At 42.1% G+C, this 12,195-nt stretch overlaps 1 long non-coding RNA gene across 1 annotated transcript; it reads left to right on the top strand.

The window, feature by feature from the left end:
• The first annotated feature begins 4,327 nt into the window (after positions 1-4,327).
• On the top strand, positions 4,328-7,450 carry LOC132137491 (uncharacterized). The gene is made up of 2 exons (XR_009431874.1): positions 4,328-4,475; positions 7,058-7,450. It is a non-coding gene; the product is annotated as an uncharacterized LOC132137491 (long non-coding RNA).
• The last annotated feature ends 4,745 nt before the right edge of the window (positions 7,451-12,195 follow it).

Below are 12,195 nucleotides of genomic sequence, written 5' to 3'. Positions count from 1 at the left end.
GTTTATTTATGGATCTACATGTGCATACGTGAGATGAACGAGTAAAGGAGGATGATGGGTCACGACGATGAAGCGGTCAGATGGAGACTCTGCAGCAGAAAGGAGAAAGAGTTATCAGACCTCCTCCTCCTCCGTCTCTTCAGTGCTGTTTAAATATTCAGAGAGTAATGAAAAGGTGAATAACTGTCCTCCGCAGGGTGAGAGTCGCCAGCATAATTTCATGATGATTTGTATGTGTTTTACATTAAATGTGGTTCTATAAATGTACATTCACTTATGTTTTTACAAGTACTAAAACATACAATGTTCCTGTGGCTCAGTGGTAGAGCATTTTGTTGGTAGCTCAAAAAGATGTGGGTTTGAGAACAGACATACTGGTAAAAAAAAAAAAAAAGCAATGTATAGCCTGAATGCACTGTGAGTCGTTTTGGATAAAAGTGTCTGATAAATACATTCATGTGCAATACTGACGTATTGGCAACACCTAAAATTGAATCCTTATGAATATTGAAATCACTGCATTAATTGTATTATTAGTTGTTTTTAGTTGTCATATCAATTACCTTGTTTTCAATTGCATTATTAAATTGTTTAAATTGTTTTGTTGTGTGATTTCTGCTGCCAGCTTGTTTTCAAGAATAGGCCTACATGATGTTAATCAAGGCTTTAAAACACTTTAAGACACTTTAAACCTTAAAATAAATAACATTTCTGCATTCGTCTAAACTTTACTTGTCGTGTAATGTTTACTTTGTCTTCCATGGGCCAGAAAAGGCATTTTCTCCGACATGCTATGACTGACTATAAAATAAAAACACAACATAATTTTGAAATGAAACAATTTTATTAGTGCGCTGTAATCCAAATCTACCAAATCCATAAGAGTATGACTGTGAGGAACAGACCCAAATCTTCAACTCAATCCCGAGCAGTAAAGGTGCGCTTTCTCAAGACTGATTTATTAAAATCATTCATACTCGATTCATCCGCAAGTTACAGAGGCTTGTGTGCGGGTGGAAATTATGACGTCATTGTGGTGTTGCCGGAAGTTATGTTTGAGTGCGCGCGTGGCGGTGTGCACAGCATTTTTTGTAACTTTCCGCACGCACAGCTCCACATCCGAAGAGGCATGAGTTCAGGGCGCTTTTAGCCGAACATGCACGTCTTTACTGGCATTTGTGTGAAACAGAAGCAGTTTAATGTGATGTTCACATTCCATCAGGTGCTTTTTGACGGAAAACGTTTAAAAAAATAAATAAAATAAAAATAATAAAAAATCTATATTAAAAATTGTTTTGCATAGTTTGCCCAAGGCTTTTAATTTGAAGTATGTTTTATTTTTATCGTATAAAAACACAATTAGAATTAATTTAGATATTAATTATACACTATTTGCTTAAAGTTGTCTTGTGTTTGATGCAAAATGAAGCCAATAGTTTAAGATTGATTTAAATTTGTACATAAATAAATTATTAATTCATTAACATCAAAAGATTTGGCACAGCAAGGGACTTCTTCTCATCGGTGATTCCCGACGGTGTTAGAGGACAATTACTCCTCGTCGCCCCCTGTCGTTTCAAAGAATAGTACAATGGCCAACGCAACAAGTATAAAAGCCTCGTCCGTTTGGGAAGGTGCACGCTAGTGATGCGCGGGTCGTCTCATAACCCGCGGGTCGGGTTGGGGCGGGTAAAGAAATTGTCACTTTATTTGCGGGGCGGGTCATTAAAAACAAAATAAAAAAATGTCAGCCTTTATTAAATATTTGCGAATATCTATTTTAATATTCTATTAGGTTATTTGATAAGGTTACAATATGAAGGTCGCCGCAACGTAAATTGCGTGATGTGCCCCCACTGCCCAGGCGTCACGTGACACGTCACGAAAGCGGCACGCCAAACAGCTCCCAGCCTCCCACCGCCAGCTACAAAAAAAGGAAAAAATAAAAGTGGAGATGGAAGACGAGGTGAGGGAGAAATTGAGGTCGGGAATATACATCATTAAAAGAAAAGAAGGTCAGGCTGCTAAATCTAATGTTTGGGACCGGTTCTCAGAAATAGTTGCAGCAGGAGACAACAGCAGTATCGGCTACGTGAAGTGCAACTCGTGTGAAAAAATATATAAACACGAGAGCCACAAAACGGGCACTTCCAGCCTGTCAAGACATGTTTGTGGGGGGTCTAAGAAAAAGGACGAGAGTGGCACGTCTCAAAATATTACCGCTTTCCTCAAAAGTAAAGTAGTACCAGCACATGTCAAGTCCGAGGTCACAGACGCTTGTGTTGAATTGTGCTGTCGAGACCTGCGGCCCTTCGACATAGTATCTGGAGATGGATTTCATTCCGTAGCCCAGTGTCTAATTAACATTGGTTCACGTTACGGACGTGTGGATGCCAGCAGTGTACTCCCTCACAGGCAAACTGTTTGCGACAGAGCCAAAGCGACCGCTAAAGAAAAAAAAGAAATCCTCTCAAAGAAGATAAATAAAGCTCTGGATTGTGGCATCGCTATTACCACTGACATGTGGACTGATGAGTTCAACAAACGATCATACACGGCGTTTACTGGTCACTTCATTAATGACGACTGGAAATTGGAGAGCCGTGTCATAAGCACAGCTGAATTTGACTCTACTCTCAAAAAGACAGCGCACAACATCCACGGGCAAATTATTAAGGAGCTGCATGACTTTGGTATTGAACCTGCCGGCATATCAAAAGTAATGTTTGTAAGTGACCAGGGCGCAAACATAAAAGCTGCCCTTCGCAGCTACAAGTGGGTGCCGTGCACAGCCCATGTCATTAACATCGTTCTCAAACACACATTTGATGTAAAAGAGAACACGCCAACATATTTGCGCGACGTGAATGATGTCATTGCAAAGTGCAAAAGCCTTGTGACATACCTGAAAAAATCCGGGACTGTAGTACAACTCCCTCACACTGTGACACAGGAATGCGAAACCCGTTGGAACAGTAAAGTTGCAATGATGCAGTCAGTCAGTAAACAGTATCGTGAAATCCAACAGGCCTTGCAGGATAAAGATCAGCTCCACAGAATGGATGGCATTCAGCTGGATGTGTTAAACACAGTTACTGAGTTTTTGCTGCCTTTTAGAACTGCGAGTGAAGAGTTGGAGGGTGATACGTATCCAACTATTCAGCTGGTCGTGCTTTGGTTTTTTAAACTGAAGAAACACTGCGAGCCCCAATACGGTGATCCGGAGTACATGGTTTATATTCGGGCTCAGGCAACGCAGCTGCTAAACGAGAAAATGTCCATCAGCGTCACCCACAAGCTTGGAACGTTTCTTTGTCCCCGTTTTAAGTCCCTGAAGATGTTTCAAGCGGAGGAGAGAAACGCTGTGTACGACCAGGCCAGAAAACTTGTCAGGGAATTTAACAGTGCGCCGCTTACACCTCCAGCAAGTCTGAGGGAGCCAGAGCCGATGCCTCGAGGTGAGTATTGTAACACCAGCAAATAGGCTTTTTAGCTATAGTGGTCTGATGGATGTTTTAAAGGTTAAATATTGTTATATTTTATTTTTAGTTGACGAAGCCGAGCGAGTCAAAAGAAAAAGAGATGCGTTTAGTGAGTGGGAGGATGAAAGTGAAGTTGCCGCCGAGAAAGACGAGGTTCAGCGCTACATTGAGGGACAGTTCTGCTGGGACGGAGAGGACATTCTTAGCTTCTGGCAGTCCCAGTCAATCGCCTTTCCTGTGCTTTCCAAGCTGTCAAAAATGATACTCTGTATCCCGGCCACAAGCGCATCAAGCGAGCGCACATTCAGCTCTGCTGGCCGGGTGCTGGAGTCTAGGAGAAATAGATTAAACCCCGGTACAGTGGATGCCATTCTTTTTTTGCACAGCGAACGCAAAAACGCCAAATGAACATTTCCATGTGGTAAATAATCAAAAGTTCATTGGTTATATGTAGCGTACTAGGTTGTAAATTGTTGGCCAGCCTATTAGATGATTACAAACGCTGCTTTGTAAATGTTTAAAAAATGTTATCACATGACCTGATAAATGGTTCATTTCATTCATTCATACTTAATCGTCTGTTGTTGTCAGTTAACAGGGCGATGTTTCTGCACTTTCAGGCTGTAATAAAGGCTGTTTTCATTTCCATTACAATGCATGTCTATTTAATGGTCGCCGGGGCGGGGTGGGGCGGGGCGGGGCGGGTTGTAAAAATAGATACAGTGGTGCGGTGCGGTGCGGGGCGGGCCAAATAATTTCATAAATGCGGGACCCGCGGGTTGGAAAAAAAGCCGACCCGCGCATCACTAGTGCACGCGCAGTCAGCGAGGCTCGCGAAGAATTCCTCTTGACTCCCACTCTGCAAATTCAGGAAATTCAAACAATAATCTGGATAATATTTTAAGCGATTAACAACATTAATTTTGCTCTGGCTCACACAAACGTGCCAGAGAGGACCACAGCTGCAACGCATCCTCATTTGGATTACTTTTGGTAAGTTACTGCTTTTGACATTTTTGCAATAAATAAAGGATTGTAATTGCATGTGATTAGCGACTATAACATTTTTTAATGCTATACTGTTACTAAAATGGTTATTTTCCTGTATCCATCCATCCATCTTCTACCGCTTATCCGGGGCCGGGTCGCGGGGGCAGCAGTCTAAGCAGAGAACCCCAGACTTCCCTCTCCCTAGACACTTCCTCCAGCTCTTCTGGGGGGACACCGAGGCGTTCCCAGGCCAGCCGGGAGACATAGTCTCTCCAGCGTGTCCTAGGTCTCCCCCGGGGTCTCCTCCCAGTGGGATGTGCCCGGAACACCTTCCCGGGAAGGCGTCCAGGAGGCATCCGGAACAGATGCCCGAGCCACCTCAGCTGACCCCTCTCGATGTGGAGGAGCAGCGGCTCTACTCTGAGCTCCTCCCGGGTGACTGAGCTTCTCACCCTATCTCTAAGGGATCGCCCAGCCACCCTGCGGAGAAAGCACATTTCGGCCGCCTGTATCCGGGATCTTGTCCTTTCAGTCATGACCCAAAGCTCATGACCATAGGTGAGAGTAGGAACGTAGATTGACCGGTAAATCGAGAGCTTCGCCTTGCGGCTCAGCTCTTTCTTCACCACGACAGACCGGTAAATCGACCGCATTACTGCAGAAGCTGCACCGATCCGTCTGTCAATCTCCCGTTCCATCCTTCCCTCACTCGTGAACAAGACCCCAAGATACTTAAACTCCTCCACTTGAGGCAGGAACTCTCCACCAACCTGAAGTGGGCAAGCCACCCTTTTCCGACTGAGGACCATGGCCTCGGATTTGGAGGTGCTGATTCTCATCCCAGCCGCTTCACACTCGGCTGCAAACCGTCCCAGTGCATGCTGAAGGTCCTGGCCTGATGAGGCCAACACGACAACATCATCCGCAAAGAGCAGAGACGAAATCGTGTTGTCACCAAACCTGACCCCCTCCGGCCCCTGGCTGCGCCTAGAAATTCTGTCCATAAAAATCATGAACAGAACCGGCGACAAAGGGCAGCCCTGCCGGAGTCCAACACGCACCGGGAACAAGTCTGACTTACAGCTGGCAATACGAACCAAGCTCCTGCTCCGTTCGTACAGGGACCGGATAGCCCTTATCAAAGGGCCCCGGACCCCATACTCCCGGAGAACCCTCCACAGGCCGCCGCGAGGGACACAGTCGAATGCCTTCTCCAAATCCACAAAGCACATGTGGACTGGTTGGGCATACTCCCATGAACCCTCCAGCACCCTGTAGAGGGTATAGAGCTGGTCCAGTGTTCCACGGCCTGGACGAAAACCACACTGTTCCTCCTGAATCCGAGGTTCTACTATCGGCCGGATTCTCCTCTCCAGTACCCTGGCATAGACTTTCCCAGGGAGGCTGAGAAGTGTGATCCCCCTGTAGTTGGAACACACCCTCCGGTCCCCCTTCTTAAAAAGAGGGACCACCACCCCGTGGGACTCCAGAGGCAGCTGACAGGTACCGGCAGGCCAAGCGGACTACAGCCCGGGTGGTTGTGGAGGCAAAAACTCGGGCCTGGGAGGAGTTCGGTGAGGCCATGGAGAAGGACTATTTTCCTGTATATTTCTGTCAATTGCGTTTTATATTATTTTATATTAAAATGGGTAAGTTAAGGTTTGGGGTACGTTAAGGGGTCTAAAAATCTTATGTGCTTATTAATAAAATGACTTAAAAAAATGCATATTTACTGTAAAATGGGTAAGGGTAAGTTTGGGAGTTGGTTAAGGGGTCTAAATCACCTATATATATATATATTATATTTAAAAGATAATACATTTCTAATACAATTTTACATTTTTTAGCTAAAAATACATAGCAATTGGTAAGTTTTTCACGTTGAAATACATCCAAATTGTACATTTTATTATCAATAAAAATTTACAAAAATTTAATTTTTTGTGCTTGTAAATGTTACGTATTAATACCTACGCATTAACAATGAGACCATGCTGGAGTCGGACCATACTAACTGGCCTTAAACAGCGGGTGACACCTGGCATGCCCTGTCTGAGACGGGCTTCTGGAGAGATGCAGCTTAAGCTACCAGGCCAATAGCTGACTCGCTGCATAGAGGCCAGTGTCACTAATACATATGAAGTGTGTTTGACTCCGACAGAGCACACCTGCCGATTCCCCCGGTTCATAAGCTGGAGCTTTGTTTCATTAGCTTTTCAAAAGAAAGGCATAATTAAGCCTCTCTATTTCTGGAAGTTTTATTTCTAAAGGAGCAGTGGCTCACAAACCATTCTGTCAATCATCAACACAGTGCATTACATACCAGCAAGTAGAGTCTTTGGCTTATTGTTTTTACTTGCTGGTGCTCACTGCTTTTTTATGGATAATTTTGCACATTTGAATTGAATGTACCATAATTCAGTTTGGATAAGCATCTTCCAGATGCTAGTATAAATCTAAATGTACATGGTCCTCCAAAGCCAAACACAGCCCAGAGATAAGACTACTTCTCCCCTGTGTGTAAACCTGAATAAAGCTTAGCAATGCTGATGTGATGTCCAAACTAATCTCATTTTATTTTATAGTGTTTTTCAGCAGATGTTTGGAGAAGAGAGACTCCGCTGTTTTCACCTCTCCCATCACAGAGATGATCTTGTGTTCATCTCTGACATCGCAGCCCATCGCCTCAAACTCAGTCTTGACTTCCTCAAGTTCTTGCTACAAACTCTTCCATTCCCTCGTCATCATGCTTGTGTGAAATCTGTGTGACCAACTGAACTGTCAGTAGTGCTTTTGTAGTTTTGCTTTATTTTACGAAGAGCCAGTTATCTGCTTGCTTTACCACTATGTCACAGATCTTTAGCGTTCTGTCAAATATTTGTGTAGAATTTATCGTTGTGCATGTGATTTCCTCTGTCTGTGCTAGTTTCACAACACTCCCTCTTTCTTCACAGAGTAAAATCATTTATTAATCCTTATCACGTCCATTTAAGTAGCATCTTTTTAATATTTTGCGAAAAGCTTATTTTGTGATGATGAAGGACCATGTTTCCTTTTCCGTATTTGCTTTTCTTCTTGCGCAGATAGATCCTTTTCTTAAAGACAGATATATTTACCAGGACAGATTACAGCTTACAGGACTTTCATTTAAATTTGGACTTCACGTCTGATCTAGTCACATGTAGCCGTCAGTCGTCTGTATGCAGAAGAGAATTACGATAAGGGTTGTGTTTGAATAAAATGTTTAAAGATTATTTTAAAAAGTTTTGCCCCTTAGGCCAAGCCTTCATATCAGAACAGAGTGACTGGAAAAGAGATTTGAAGGTTTAGGGAGACAAGCAGTAACAAGGAGGTCTGTTTTACTCAAGGACGTCTACGCTTTGTGTACTGTATATGAGCATGACATCTGACATCCGCAGAAGCACTGTGTCCTGTGAATTGTGTTTAGGAGACTTTTTGGCAGTGATGAACAGCTGGTTTCAAAGGACAAGACTGTCATTACGAAATAATTTAAAGGATTTCAGTGGCATGTAAAACTGTTTAGCTGCTGCTCACTGTTAAAAAACCATGAGTGTCTCTGGTTTGGCGGATCACTCCGGGTTAATGGATGTTACAATGAGCTATGGTTCAGCCAGAAACTGTTGTTATATTACCCTGGACAGAGATGCAGCATTAGCTTTGGGCCGCTCTCTCGGTCATGCATTTTATATTAGTATTAGGAGAATGACGCGGCTTTCTGAGGACCTTTAACACCCTTCCAAAAAAAGTTTTTTTTTACTCTTTTCTGTGTCATGTTTGTTTGTTTATGTGTATGGATTGGCAATACGTATTTGTAAAATAGACATGCAAATGAAGAATTAAAAAATTAAAGAAGGGAGTGATTGCAAATAAATGATTATACACAACTGTCTTTTTGCTCATTGCATCTGCATGTCATTTCTGGAGCTCAGGGTATAAACACACTCATTTTAAGTGTGAGCATCTTAAATTTATTGAGTAGCGTAGACTAATGGACAGATGACACAGGGTTCAGACTTCATTCTTAGAAGATCTGAGCTCACAGTCGTGTTCTCCGAGCTGGATTTATCCTGCGGGAAGAAACACACTGTAGTTGCTCTGCATCTCTGGAGCATCTACAGATGGAGAAAGTATTTTTGTGGCAAATGTAAAATGTAATTTAATCAGAAAATGCCTGACTGAGCAAATACTGATGACACAAAAGTGGTGTTTGTGGTAATGAATCGTGAACAAAATGTGCTTCCATATGTTTTATCTGATTATGTGCATGCGTGTGTGAAAGCATGTGAATTTGTGATTAGCATGATACATGGACAAAATGTGACATCAACCCTAAGCAAAGAAAGTAGAAGAACAGAAGGGGATGTCAAACATATTCAACATCAAAGCTGACGGCTCTGGGTTGGAATCAAAGGTACAAGTCGAAGAGCTGATGATGTGATTAATAAAAGATTTCTGTCTGTCTCTCTGTCTGTGCAAGCTGTAGGCTTAACTTGCTGTTGCTCTATGTTTCCCTGTCTGGTTTAGGTTTGAGACATTGTTTGTGCTCTTTATTTAAAATACTGTGAAAGATTGAGGAGACGTGAAAAACTGGAGTAATATACGTCTGCTTCATCGCTGTGTGTCTTTGATTACAGAGATCTTCCTTATTTCCTGGAATTGTATGAACTATCTGAAGAGTAATTTTTCTCTGTATGTGTTTGCAGATAAATCTCTGACTGTGTCCATAACTCGACATGTTTACTGATGGTGAGGTGGAACAGGACTTTCAATACGATTTTCACCTCCCAGTTGTTGAGTGACAGCTTGGCATTTGCGTGAGGGCATTTTCACAGCTCTCGGCCACATGGCAGCATCTTTTCTGTGCTTCTCGTTCTTTAACACAAGCTGATGGGAGATTCTCTGATAGCAGCACAATCTGACTGTCGTTTGACATTTAACCGATGCCATCGAGATGGTGAAGCAATGTCTCTGTGCTCCTACAGTAAGACTGACGCATTATGAGCGGTTTTAACAGAGGATGGTGTTTCATACAGCAGGCCGTTCCCTGTTTGGACATTGGTCTGTTTGTGTTGGTCAGTATGTTAAAGTAAAATGGAAAAAGTCATCGGGAGAATCATACCCACGTTATGCTTGTTTCCTTTCAGTCATAGATTAATTTGTACAATTGTACAAGCCCTTGTGAGTATTGAGGTATGGTATATGTGAGGATTTCCAGTCAGGATTTAGACCGTATCATAGTACTGAGACTGCTCTCCTTAGAGTTACAAATGACCTGCTCTTATCATCTGATCGTGGTTGTATCTCTCTATTAGTTTTATTGGATCTTAGTGCTGCATTTGACACAATTGACCACAACATTCTTTTGCATAGACTTGAACACTTTGTTGGCATTAATGAAAGTGCATTAGCATGGTTTAAATCATACTTATATGACCGCCATCAGTTCGTAGCAGTGAATGAAGATGTATCCTATCGATCACAAGTGCAGTATGGAGTACCTCAAGGCTCAGTACTAGGGCCACTACTCTTCACACTTTATATGTTACCCTTGGGAGATATCATCAGGAAACATGGTGTTAGCTTTCACTGTTATGCTGATGATACTCAGCTCTATATTTCTTCACGGCCCGGTGAAACACACCAATTTGAAAAACTAATGGAATGCATAGTCGATATAAAATACTGGATGACGAGTAATTTTTTACTGCTAAATTCTGAAAAAAAAACAAAGGTGTTAATTATAGGACCTAAAAACTCTGCATGTAATAACCTAAAACACTGTCTAAGACTTGATGGTTGCTCTGTCAATTCTTCATCATCAGTTAGGAACCTAGGTGTGCTATTTGATCGCAATCTTTCCTTAGAAAGCCAGGTTTCTAGCATTTGTAAAACTGCATTTTTCCATCTCAAAAATATATCTAAATTACGGCCTATGCTCTCAATGTCAAATGCAGAAATGTTAATCCATGCATTTATGACCTCAAGGTTAGATTATTGTAATGCTTTATTGGGTGGTTGTTCTGCACGCTTAGTAAACAAACTACAGCTAGTCCAAAATGCAGCAGCAAGAGTTCTTACTAGAACCAGGAAGTATGACCATATTAGCTCGGTACTGTCAACACTGTACTGGCTCCCTATCAAACATCGTATAGATTTTAAAATATTGCTTATTACTTATAAAGCCAAAATCAACTGCAGGCGGCAGATCCTTTTCCTATTTGGCGCCTAAACTCTGGAATAACCTACCTAACATTGTTCGGGAGGCAGACACACTCTTGCAGTTTAAATCTAGATTAAAGACCCATCTCTTTAACCTGGCTTACACATAACATACTAATATGCTTTTAATATCCAAATCCGTTAAAGGATTTTTAGGCTGCATTAATTAGGTAAACCGGAACCGGAAACACTTCCCATAACACCCTATGTACTTGCTACATCATTAGAAGAATGGCATCTATGCTAATATTTGTCTGTTTCTCTCTTATTCCGAGGTCACCATAGCCACCAGATCCAGTCTGTATCCACATCAGAGGGTCACTGCAGTCACCCGGATCCAGTACGTATCCAGACCAGATGGTGGATCGGCACCTAGAAAGGACCTCTATTGCCCTGAAAGACAGGGGAGACCAGGACAACTAGAGCCCCAGATACAGATCCCCTGTAAAGACCTTGTCTCAGAGGAGCACCAGGACAAGACCACAGGAAACAGATGATTATTCTGCACAATCTGACTTTGCTGCAGCCTGGAATTGAACTACTGGTTTGGTCTGGTCAGAGGAGAACTGGCCCCCCAACTGAGCCTGGTTTCTCCCAAGGTTTTTTTCTCCATTCTGTCACCGATGGAGTTTCGGTTCCTTGCCGCTGTCGCCTCTGGCTTGCTTAGTTGGGGTCACTTCATCTACAGCGATATCACTGACTTGATTGCAAATAAATGCACAGACACTATTTAACTGAACAGAGATGACATCACTGAATTCAATGATGAACTGCCTTTAACTATCATTTTGCATTATTGACACACTGTCTTCCTAATGAATGTTGTTCGGTTGCTTTGATGCAATATATTTTGTTTAAAGCGCTATATAAATAAAGGTGACTTGACTTGACTTGTTATAGGAAGTGTTCCCTGTTCTGGTTGTCCTAATTAATGCAGCTTAAAAAAGCTTTAACATATTTGTATATTAGAAATTTGTTAGTGTGTTATGTGTTCGCCAGGTTAAAGAGGTCTTTAATCTAGATTTAAACTGCAAGAGTGTGTCTACTTCCCGAATAATGTTAGGTAGGTTATTCCTGAGTTTTGGCGCAAATAGGAAAATAGGAAAAGGATCTGCTGCCCGCAGTTGATTTTGAAATTCTAGGTATTATCAAATTCTGTTTTTTGAGGAGGCAGCAGATGTGGAGGCCTATAATGCTATACTGAACAATTCTGCATTTGACATTGAGAACACAGTTCGCAATTTAGATACATTTTTTAAGATGGAAAAATGCAGTTGAATGCATCAAATGCTAGAAATGCAGCTTTCTAATGAAAGATTACTATTAAATAAAAAAAGCACACCTAGGTTCCTAGCTCATGACGAACAATTGACAGAGCAGCCACCCAGTCTTAGATAGTGTTCTAGGTTATAACATGTGGAGGGTTTAGGTCCGATAGTCCTCATCCAGTTTTTTATATTGACTATGCATTCTATTCATTTTT

Source organism: Carassius carassius, unplaced genomic scaffold (assembly GCF_963082965.1).
Source record: "Carassius carassius unplaced genomic scaffold, fCarCar2.1 SCAFFOLD_64, whole genome shotgun sequence".
Taxonomy (NCBI): Eukaryota; Metazoa; Chordata; class Actinopteri; order Cypriniformes; family Cyprinidae; genus Carassius; species Carassius carassius.
The sequence above is the reverse complement of the archived record's forward strand: the minus strand, read 5'-3'. Positions and strand labels throughout refer to the sequence as shown.